Genomic DNA, 12,516 nt, shown 5'->3' with positions numbered 1-12,516 from the left:
TGCAACATGGACAGCACTGGAGGAGATAATGCTAAGTGAAATAAGTCAAGCAGAGAAAGACAATTATATGATTTCTCTCATCTATGGAACATAAGAAGTAGGAACATCGGTAGGGGAAGAAAGGGATAAAGGAAGGGGGGTAATCAGAAGGGGGAATGAAGCATGAGAGACTATGGACTCTGAGAAACAAACTGAGGGCTTCAGAGGGGAGGGGGTGGGGGAATGGGATAGACTGGTGATGGGTAGTAAGGAGGACACATATTGCATGGTGCACTGGGTGTTATACGCAACTAATGAATCATCGAACTTTACATCAGAAACCAGGGATGTACTGTATGGTGACTAACATAATATAATAAAAAAAATTAAAATAAGAAAAAAGAGAAATCCTCATGTTTTTGGAAATTAAGAAACAAACCTCTTAATTATCAATGGGTCCAAGTAGTAATTAGAAAGGAAGTTTACTTATAATGAAAATTATAATGAAAATTATAGCTAAGTTATAGGATAAGTCAAATTTCTCCCCAGAAATACACAATTTGAAAAGTATACACTGGAAAGCCTGCAAATTAATGAGCTAAATAAATTTCCCTCTTAAAATTTTAGAAGATCACCAAATAAACCTTCCCAAAAAAGCAGAAGTAAGCAAATAAAAATGTATTTGGAAATACTTATCTTCTGGGGTGGTTGTTTGTTTGGGGGGGGATTGATAGTCACCCTTCTAAATGGCTGTGCACTGATCTCATTGTGGTTTTGATTTGCATTTCTATGTTGATTAGCGATGTTGAGCATCTTTTCATGTGCCTGTTGGTCATCTGCATTATCATCTTTGGAGCAATGTTTATTCATGTTCTTTGCCCGTTTTTAAATCAGGTTATTTGATATTTTTGTTGTTGAGTACTAATAGTTCTTTATTTATTACCTCCCATTCCATTGCCTTTTCAATCTGTTGATGGATTCTCTGATGCAGAAAAGTTTGTAAGCTTGTGTGGTCCCACTTGTCTATTTTTTCTTTTTCTATTTTTATCTTTTTTTTTTTTTTGGCCTATGTACTTGGTATCATTTCCAAGAAATCATTTCCAAGCCCAAAGTCGTGAAGCCTTTCCCATATGTTTTCATCTAGAAATTTTTAATTTTTAAATTTCTAGAAATTTCATAATTTTGAGTCTTTTGTACCTAATCTTTGATCTACTATGAGTTAATATTTGTATATGGTGTAAGGTAAGGGTCAAAGTTCATTCTTTGGCACGTGGATATACCATTTTGCCAACACTATTTGTCGAAGAGACTTGTCCTTTACTCATTGAGTTGTCTTGGCACGCTTATCAAGGATCACCTGACCAACACACAGAAGAGTTTATTTCCGGGCTCTCTATTCTATGTCTTTGGTCTATTTGTCATTATGCCAGTACCACATTGTCTTGATTACAACAGCTGTGTAATAAGTTTTGAAATCCAGAAGTTTGAGTCCTCCAACTTTGTTCTTCATTTTCAAAACTGTTTTGGCTATTTCAGGGACAGACCCTTGAGATTCCCTATGAACTTTAAGACGAATTTTGGTGTATGCACCAAGAATGCTGTTGGGATTTTGGTAAGTATTATGTTCAATATGTATATTACTTTAAGTACTAGAGACACAGAACAGCTTTCCATTTAATTATGCCTTCTTTCATTTGCTTCAGCAATGTTTTGTAGTTCTCAGTGTCTTTCCCTCCTTGATTAGGTTTATTCCTAAATGTTTTATTATTTTTTACACTTTTATAAAAGTAATTAATTATCTTAATTTCCTTTTCGAATTATTGTCACTGTACAAAAACAACTAATTTTGGGGGTGCCTGGCTGGCTCAGTCAGTGAAATGTGCCACTCTTGATCTGAGGGCTGTGGGTTCAACCCAAATATTGGGTGTAGAGATTACTTATAAATCTTTAAAAAATAATAAATTTAAAGTAAATAAATAAATGAAAAGCTAATTTTTACATGTTGATTTTGTATTCTGCAACTTTGCTGAATTTTTAGTGCTAGTAGATTTTCTGTGGAATCTTTAGGGTTTTTGACAAATAAGATCATATCATATGCAAACAAAGATAATTTTACCTCTTCATTTTCAGACTGGGTGTTTTCGATTTCCTTTTCTTCCCTAAGTACTCAGGCTAAGACCCCAATAATATGTTGAACAGTCATGAAGAAAGCAGGCATTCTGGCCTTATTCCTTGTCTTAGAGAAAAAATTTTGTCTTTAACAATTGAGTATGATATTAGCTATGGGCTTTTCATACACAGCCTCTGTATATATGTTCAGGTAGCTTCCATCCAAGTTTGATGGGTTCATTTATCACAGAAGGATGTTGAATTTTGCCAACTGTTTTTTCTGCATCAATGGAAATGAAATGATCACGGGGGTTTTGTCCTTCACTCTGTTAATATGGTGTATTACACACTGATTGACTTTCATATGCTGAACTATTCTCATGCTCCAGGAATAAATAAATCATATATGATCCTTTTAATGTGCTGCTGAATTCAGTTTGCTAGTATTTTGTTGAGGACTTTTACATCCATATTTATCAGGGATACTGGTCTTTGTAAAGTCTTTGTCTGGTTTTTGTTCTCAGAATAATGCTGACCTCATAAAATAAGCTTCAATGACCTCCTCTTCAATTTTTTGGAAGAATTTCCAGAGAATCAATTCTCTGGTGAAGCCATCTGGTTTTGGACTTCTCTTTGTTGGGTTTTTAAATACTGATTCAATCTCCTTACTAGTTGTTGGTCTGTTCAGATTTTTATTTCTTCATGAGTCAATCTTGGTAGGCTGTGTGTTTCTAGGACTCTATCCATTCTTCTAGGTTATTCAGTTGTTATCAGATTACTAAATTCTCTAATAATCTTTTTTATTTCTGTGGCATCAGCTGTAATGTCCCTCTTTTCCATTTCTAATTTTAATCATTTGTATACTTTTTTTTCTTAATTTAGCTAATAGCGTGTAATCTAAAAAAAAATAAAACAAATGAATAAACAAACAAAAAAAGCAGAATCCGATCTACAAATACAGAGAACTAATGGCTGCCAGAGGGAAAGGGGGTGGGGGAAAGGGGAAAATGGGTAAAAGGGAGTGGGAGATACAGGCTTCCAGTTATGCAATGAATAAGTCACAAGAATAAAGGATACATCATAAGGAATATGGTCAGTTATATGGTGACAGATGGTAGCCAACACTCGTGGTGAACACAGCATAACTTAAATAGAAGTTCAATCACTATGCTGAACACTCTGAAACTAATGTTGACACTGTATGTCAACTATACAAAATAAAATAAATGACACCCATGCCATAAAAAAAAATCTAGCTAACAGTCAATTTTGTTCCTTTTTTCAAAAAACCAACTCTTAATTTCAATGATTTTTTCTACTGATCCTCTAATTCTCTACTCTGTTTATCTCTCTTCTAATCTTTATTTCCTTCCTAGAGTTTGCTTTGTGTTTGTTGTTCTTTATCTAGTTTTTTGAGGAGTTAAGTTGTTGATTTGAGATCTTTATGTCATAACCAAAAAAAAGGGCAAAGGGGCATAAAGTACAAAAAGGGAACAAATGTTATAAAATTATGGAGGGGAGCCTGGGTGATGCAGTAAGTCAGGCATCCAACTCTTCATTTTGGCTCAGGTCATGATCTCAACATCATGAGATCAAGTCCCACGTCAGGCTCTGCACTCAGCATGGAGTCTGCTTCAGATTCTCTCTCCCTCTGCCCCTCCCCTCCCACTTTCTCTAATAAGTACATAAAGCTTTAAAAAAAAGATTAATTATGGAAGGGTTGGCAGGAGTAGGTTCACTTAGTTCTATAGACAAATTGGAGAGGTAAATCTGCCTTTAACTGAAACGGGCAGGGTAACTAAATGGAATGAGAAAGTGGAGTTTAGATGTCCATGTTGGTTTTTTCTTCTACAGCGTCTTTTTTTTTTTAATTGAAATATAGTTGACACATAATGTTACATTAGTTTTAGGTGTACAACATAGTGATTCCACAATTCTATACCAAATGTCCATGTTAAGTATATGAACCTATCACACAAGCAGATGATGTAGCAAGCAACTAGATATTTACGAATCCAGAGTTCAAGAGAAGAGAAAAGGCTGGAGATACAAGTTTGGGTGCTATCAACGTATACATCATAGATGTTATTCAAAGCCATAATATTCAATAAGTTCATTCTGGAAGTAAGTGTAGAAGGCCTATATCCTGGTGCACTCTAATATTTAGAGATCAATGTCTACAAGAGGAGAGTCCGGAAAAATACAAGGGGCAATCAATAAGGTCGAAGGAAAAGAAGAATACTGTCCCAGCAACAAAATGAAGTTAAGTTTTCAAGAATGATCAAAACTGTCAAATGCTGCTAAAGATCAACTAACAATGGGACTTGAGAACTGGTTCAGCCACATGGAGATCACTGATTAGTTTACCAAGAACAGGCCTTAGTGTCATGGTGGGGAAAAGCCTGGGAGTAAACTCAAGAATGAAAGAGATGAAAAAACAAGAAATAAAGTGGAAGAAATAAAACTGTCATTTATACACATTATCATTGTCTGTATAGAAAATACAGAATGCCAATTTCAACAATTTGCATAGAATACAACTGGTTCGGGGCACCTGGGTGGCTCAGTCGGTTAAGTGTCTGCCTTGGGCTCAGGTCATGATCCCAGGATCCTGGGATCAAGCCCTCCCCGCCCCAATCTCAGGCTCCCTGCCAGGAGAGCCTGCTTTTCCCTCTCCTCCCTGCTTGTGCTCTCTCTCGCTACCTCTGTCTCTCTCTCAAATGAATAAAATCTTAAAAAAAAAAAAAAGAATACAACTAGTTCTTTTATGTTTTTCGTTTCATTTTATTTTTAACTCTAATATAGAGCGTACTATGCATAGACCTCGTTCTACACATTTCACAGATCTTATTAAACTCTCATAACCCAACAAAGTATATAATATTAAACGCATTTTACAGACTTGGAGAAAACTGTACCATAAAGAAATGAATACAGTTCTAAAATTTATATGTAAGAACGATGTTCCAAGACTACTTAAGTTCCATCTGAAGAATAACAAAGGGGCTCTTACCCTCCCAGACTTGACAGCTTATTTTAAAGTTGACTTTCAACACAATAGCCACAGTGATGTTAAAAAACTTGCTTTAATCAAGTCATCCCTCAGCTGAAATCACCCCAATGGTTTAGCAACTTATCCTATGTAACAGAATGTCAATTTTCCATAAACTAATCTACAAATTTAGGAAAATCGTCATCAAAATACCAAAGGGATTTTTAAAAATTAAATAGCCTGATAATATCATCAGTGATGTCTTGTGGATTTTTTGTACTCCCTGATATGACAAGATAAGCAGTAGACTTAACCTCTGTGGTACTTTTTCCCAAAATCCATCAACCAAGCTAATAATGAGAAAATACCAGACAAACCCAGATTGGGGGGCGGGGGGCACTGAACATGTACCTGGCCAGGATTCCTCAAGACTGCTAAGGCAATGAAAAACAAGACTAAGACACTCTTACAAACAGAGGAGACATAAAGACATGGCAATTAAATGCAAAAGAACATTAAGGGGAAAAAATGGTGAAATTAAAAAAAAAAAAACAAAACCACAACAACCAACCGTCTGGTAGGAAAAACTCCAGGAATTCATACCACAAAGGACTGATTTCCCTAATACACCAAGAGCTCCTACACAACAACCCATATATGTACCTTGAGGATTTTACCAAGAGAAAATTAAGGTAAGAATATGAAGGAATACTTCATATAAAGGGAATATAAATTAGCTTTTAAGCATATGAAAAGTTGATAAACTTCTCTCACCGTAACAGAAATACACACTAACGCTACACTGATGTAATTTTTATCTAACAGATTGGCAAATATAAAAAGGTCCTTAATAATGATGGATGGATAGGGTTAAGAGCTGGACTCAGAATCCCTCCTTTGGGCTCTGGAGGAAAACACAGTAGTTTAACTTCTTGCAACATAAACTCTGTTGATAGATGACAATACTCTAGGGTGTGCCATGTACTAGTAACTTACCTGAGAGTGCTCTTTATTTTAGCCTGTTGTACTTGGTTGTCAGGAGTCTACATTGTATGACTTACATAATTTATGGTCCACAGTTACATTAAAATAGAATAGCCAGCCACTTACACATACAGAAGACTATATGACTAGCAGACATTTTTAAGCTGAGGGTAACCAAATGTGGTGGTTTCCCCATGCTAATGGGACCTGCATTCACATTAGCTTCTTGCAACCAAAATAATGAAGACATTAAAACTTGCATCAGAGTTTGGAGGCCTGTGTATTACTGCAACTGTATATACTTTTCCTCTATTAAGTATATTTGGTGTTGGATAAGCCAATTATGACTTGTGAGTTTGATGGATAATACAAAATTGAAACACCCACAGATGGTTGTGTAACTACTGAGGTAAGTATAAGAACAGGTTCTTCTCAGGTGTTGTGAATAAAGTGTGAATTACTATAATCTCGACAGTTGAGGATTTGGCAGAATCCACTGAAATTACAGAAATTCATATGCTCTGACCCAGGAATTCCACTTGTAGGAATTTTTGCTAATCACCCAGTATCAATGATTACACACTGTACGCAGTTACGCAGTCTCTGCAGTACTTTGTTAAAAAGGGGGGGGGGGCACCTGGGTGGCTCAGTTGGTTAAGTGTCCGGACTCTTGATTTCGGCTCAGGTCACATCAAGCCCTGAGTTGGGCTCCCTGCTGGGCTCCCTCTGCCCCTCACCTACGTGTGTACTCTCTCTTTAAAAAAGAAAAAAGAGGCAGAACAGAGAAGCCAACTTAAGAAGAAGTGTTGGTGAGAATGAAAAGGAATTGGATCTTTCGTACACTGCCTGTGGGAATGTAAAAATGGTGCAGTCACTACGAAAAAGTTTGGTGGTTCCTCAGAAAGTTAAACACAGAATCACTATCCAACCATCAATGCCACTCCTAGTACATATCCCTTGAAACTGAAAAGAGATAAAACAGATACTTGTACAACCATGTTCACAGCAGCACTATTCACAACAATCAAAAGGTAGAAACAACACAAGTGTCCAAATAATGAAAGGACCAACATAATGTAATCAATCACACACACACACACACACACACACACACACACACACACACACAGGATATTATTCAGCCATAAAGAGGATTGAAGTACTACTACCTACTGCAATACTGATGAACCTGAAAAACATTATGCCAAGAAAGAAGCCAGACTCAAAAGGTCATACACTGTATGACTGTTATAGTTATATAAAATACACAGAGTAAGTAAATCCATAGAGACAAAAAGCAGACTGGTGCTTGCCAAGGGTTGGGGGAGGAAGGGCAGAAGGCAGAATGTACAGTTTCTGCTTATGAAAGCATATTTTCTTTGAAGGTGATAAAAATGTTTTGGAAATTGACAGAGGTGGTAGTTGCACAACACTGTGAAAGTAGTGAATGTCACTACACTGTGTATCTTAAATTGGTTAATGTTATGCTGTACGAATTTGACCTCAATATTAAGAAAAAAGAATAAAATATCCTCCCTTCCTTCACAAACTGCACTTCAGGGTAATGCATTAGTTGTTAAGGAATCGGTTCTCTTTATAGAAGTACTCTTCCTAATACCTAATGACAAAATATCACAACTTATTCAACCTCTATTTAATAAAATAATGGTCCAGGGGAACCTGGGTGACGCAGTTGTTAAGCGTCTGCCTTCAGCTCAGGGGGTGATCCCAGCGTTCTGGGATCGAGCCCCACATCAGGCTCCTCCGCTAGGAGCCTGCTTCTTCCTCTCCCACGCCCCCCACTTGTGTTCCCTCTCTTGCTGGCTGTCTCTGTCAAATAAATAAATAAAAAATCTTTAAAAAAAATAAAATAATGGTCCAGATACTGGTCAACAGCTGCTAATATCACAAAAAAGAAAATAACCAAATATCATATCCCTCATGAAGGAAGTATACAACACTATCAAGTATTTTTAACTGCCCTCACAATACACTGAGTATGATAAGCCTCCGAATACAACTAGTAATGTAAAGAAAATATGGAACCAAGTAACAGGTTCACACACACACACACCATCTGAGAAGCAAACAATAAAATGCACTGTGGGAAACCATACAGGGCAAATGTCCCAGGTTTTTCCATAAGTAAAGTTATAAGGGAATGTGGGGGAGGGGGTACAAAGAAACCTAAGAAACATAACAAGCAATTACAATGTATGCACCTTATGGATCCAGCTTATGGAACTTATTTGGATACCGATTCATTCAAATATAAAAAGAAAACATTTAGAGAGACAATCAGGAAAATCTGAACAATGACTGAATAGTTGATGGCTTAAAGAAATCCTTGTCAATTTTTTTTATGTTTGATAATATGTTGTGTATTTTTAAAATATCCACATGTGTTAGTGATGCTCACAAAATTCAAAATAATCAGAATGGCATACAGAAGGGTTTAGATGAAACAAGACTAGCCAGGACTTATCACTGTTGAAGCTAAGTACCTGGGGATTCTCTCTACTTTTATGTATGTTCTAAGTTTCCCATGATAAAACAGATATATTTTTAAAAATATACCTGCAAAGTTTTACTACTTAGTATCTTTGATGTCCATTCCCTCATTTTTACCCTCCTACTAGTGCTGTCTTCAACCTTTTCCTCATCAATCTCTCCCTTAGACTTACTGTAATAAAGCAGAGTTTCAACTTTGTAGGGTATAGATTCTAAAGCAAAAAACAAGCATAATCAAAACTGTCCTCGAAAAATCCCTTAAAATTCCAATTTTGAATATATACCCTGTCAGATTTTTCAAGTTCTCATTTTTCTCTCAGATAGTATCTATCAATGAGCCTCAATTCATTCTGAAATTTCTTCAAGAATGTAAGTTAACAAATAATCCAATTAAAAATGGGCAGAAGACATGGACAGACATTCCTCCAAAGATGATATACAGATGGCCAACAAACACATGAAAAGATGATCAACATCACTCATCATCAGCAAAATACGAATCAAAACCACAATGACACATCACCTCACACATGTCAGAATAGCTAAAATCAAAACCACAAGAAACAACAAGTGTTGATGAGGATGTGAAAAAAGAAGGAACTCTGTGTACTGTTAGTGAAAATTCAAACTGGTACAGCCACTGTGGAAAACAGCACAGAGGTTCCACAAAAAAATTAGAAACAGAACTGCCATATGATCCAGTAATCACACTACTGGAATATAACCAATACTAATTTGAAAAGGTATATGCACCCCTATAATTACTGCAGCATTATTTACAACAGCCAAATTATGGAAGCTGCCCAAGTGTCCACCGATAGATGAATTGAAAAAGATGTGGTGGCACTTGGCTGCCTTAGACAGAAGAGCATGCAAGCCTCATGCTGGTTGTAGAGATTACTTAAAATAAGTAAACTAAAAAATATATATATTATACACACACACACACACACACACACACACACACACAGATGAATATTATTCAGTCATTAAAAGGAATGAAAGCTTGCCATTTGCAAAAACATGGGTTAAACCAGAGTTAAGTTACTATAATGCTAAGTGAAATAAGTCAGACAGAAAAAGACAACTACCGTTATTATTTCTTTCATATTTGGAATTAAAAAAAACAAAAGAACAAAGAAAAAAAGAGCAAACCAAAAAACAAACTTAACTATAGAGAACAAACTGAGGGCGGGATGGGGTGTATGTGAAATAAACAGGTAAAGGGGATGAAGAGTAACACTTATCTTGATGAGAACTGAGTAATATATATAATTACTGAATCATGATATTGTACATCTGAAGCTAATATAACAGTGTATGTTAACTATACTGAAATTAAAATTTTAGTTTCAAAAAAAAAAAAAACAAGAATGCAACATCACCACCTCTTGCCTGGCTCAATAATAATATCTCACTATTATTATATAGTTCAATAATATATTGAATATATTCAATAATATATTTCACATCTTTGTCAATGATGGTTGGGAAAGCCTTACAATCAGTCACTGGGATTTCCATATAGGTTTGCCTAGAACATACACTCAGTGAGTAAAATGGCAAACTGAATTACCTCTACAGTTTATTTTTTTCTATATCTCCTCCCACCCCCCAGGCTATATAGCTGATTTCAAGTATGTTAAATACACTTATGATCCAGCTCTACTGTTATTTTTTTTTTGGCTGATCTGGTCTCATATCCTTCCAATCCATTCTCCACAAGGCTGTCAGAGTGACCTTTCTAAAATAGAAATCTCATGTTATTCCTCAGCTTCAGTGGCTCCCCACAATCAACAGCATCAAGTACAGAAAAGGGGAGGGGAGAGGGGAGTGGGTGAAGGAAGGGACAGGAAGGAGATGAGCAGGGGAGAGGGGAAGGAATGACAACTTTGCCTGTATCATTAGTTTCACCTCTCAGAAGGCCTGCCATTCAAACTTTATAGTCTAATTCCAGGTCATTTTCAATTCTTTGATATATTTGTCTTTTATAATTTGCTTCTCCTTCTGCCTGTAATACACGAACCCCAGTTTTCACACACCAACCTATGTTAAGTTTGTTAAGTATTTACTTACCTTTAACAACTGAGAACTATATACAGCAGATGAGATTGAGAAAATTAAAAGCTGCATTGAGGAACTCCTCATCCTGATTGCCAAGAAAACCTGAACTAAAACTTGTAACACATTTTCCAGCATGAAAAAGGGGTATTAGGTACTAGTTATTATATTAAAAAAAAAAAAAAGAATAGCTGTTATCAATGCTGTACCATCAGGTACATTGTGGGGTTTTGTTAACGACTCTAAAAATATAATTAGCATTTCGACAGGAAAATGCATTCCAGGTTCCAAAATAATTTGCAAATCAATTCTGGAACAGTTTAGTCAGAATGTTTTAAATACACATCAAATTTAGACTCTAACAAAGATGGCATTTCAAATCAGTGAAGATAAGATGAACTGTTCAAGAAATGGTGATGGGAAAAATGGTAGCATTTTAGCATCTAGGAAAAAATAAAGTTGGATCCATACCTCACACTGTATTACCTGGATACATTCCAAATGTATCAAAGATTAAACTGTAAAAAAAAAAAAGAAACCATAAAAATACTAGAGGAAAATGTGAAAGAATTCCTTTAATAACTTTGGAGTAGGGAAGGCCTTTCTAACTAATGATTCAAAATAGAAAACCCATGAAAGACAAGATTAATAAATTCACCTAAATAAATATCAAAAACTTCTGCATGGTAAAAACCCCCATAAGCAAAGACTAAACAACTGCGCAAAAAAAAACAAACAAACACCAACAACAACAAAAAACTAACCCAACCCGTATCACAAAAGCCTAATGAATGAGGGGGGCTTATGAAATCTCTAACAAATCAAAAAGAAAATTATCAACCAAAGAGAAAAAACATTAACAGACCAGAAAGAGAAAAATACAAATTGCTTTTAAAAATATAAGATGCTCAGCTTCACTCATAATAAGAGAAATGCAAAATAACTGCTCTGAGATAACCAATTTTCACCTACTGGATTACCAAAGGATATGGAGAATAAGTGTTTCATTCATTGTGCTAGAAACATAAACTGGTACAACCACTGGGGAAAATAATTTGGGAATATCTATCAAATTAACTACAAACTTTGACACAACAGTTCCACCCCTGGGAATTAATAATCCTACAGATGTAGGTACGTATGACATGTATACAAGCATTAGTCATAAAAGCAGAAGATCAGAAATCTATCAACAGGTGACTGATTACATAAAAAAGAGAGCTTTATACTGGTAATAAATTGTTTAGTAGGAAAATTAAGATGCAAAAGAGTATTTATAATATTCGTCCATCCATATAAAAATTAGGAGAAAATATTTCTTTATTCATATTTATTTGTATATAAGAAAAAAACCCTAGAAGGATATGCAAGTAATAACAGCCATTATAACAACAGCAGGAAAGCTGTGGAGAAACTAGGCAGATGGTGAACAGGAACGGCAGCAAGGGTTTCTCTAATACTTCTAAAATTTTGTCAAATATGACTGTATAACGTAGNCAAAAGAGTATTTATAATATTCGTCCATCCATATAAAAATTAGGAGAAAATATTTCTTTATTCATATTTATTTGTATATAAGAAAAAAACCCTAGAAGGATATGCAAGTAATAACAGCCCATTATAACAACAGCAGGAAAGCTGTGGAGAAACTAGGCAGATGGTGAACAGGAACGGCAGCAAGGGTTTCTCTAATACTTCTAAAATTTTGTCAAATGTGACTGTATAACGTAGTCTAAACATTAAATCTGTATATAAATAAATTTATGTAAAGCAAGGCAAAAACATTTTATTTCTCCCTTTTATATACTCATGTCATTCCTCTATTCTATGCCAAAAATGCTTTAGAGGTGGCTGCCCAAAATGGAAGAGTATACTAACAG

At 35.5% G+C, this 12,516-nt stretch overlaps 1 protein-coding gene across 18 annotated transcripts in view; it reads right to left on the bottom strand.

Moving 5' to 3' along the window:
* The window catches only part of MLLT10 (MLLT10 histone lysine methyltransferase DOT1L cofactor), a 242,357-nt gene that overhangs the window by 163,712 nt on the left and 66,129 nt on the right, over positions 1-12,516 (bottom strand). For 3 of the 18 annotated variants that reach the window (XM_034644095.1, XM_034644097.1, XM_034644096.1), the window contains one exon: positions 11,108-11,154. The exons of the other annotated variants lie outside the window; for them this stretch is intronic. The gene's annotated coding sequence lies outside the window, so the exon portion shown is untranslated. The remainder of the gene's footprint in view (positions 1-11,107; positions 11,155-12,516) is intronic. 18 annotated transcript variants of the gene reach the window in all.

The sequence above is a fragment of the Ailuropoda melanoleuca genome, chromosome 15, assembly GCF_002007445.2.
Source record: "Ailuropoda melanoleuca isolate Jingjing chromosome 15, ASM200744v2, whole genome shotgun sequence".
Taxonomy (NCBI): Eukaryota; Metazoa; Chordata; class Mammalia; order Carnivora; family Ursidae; genus Ailuropoda; species Ailuropoda melanoleuca.
The sequence above is the reverse complement of the archived record's forward strand: the minus strand, read 5'-3'. Positions and strand labels throughout refer to the sequence as shown.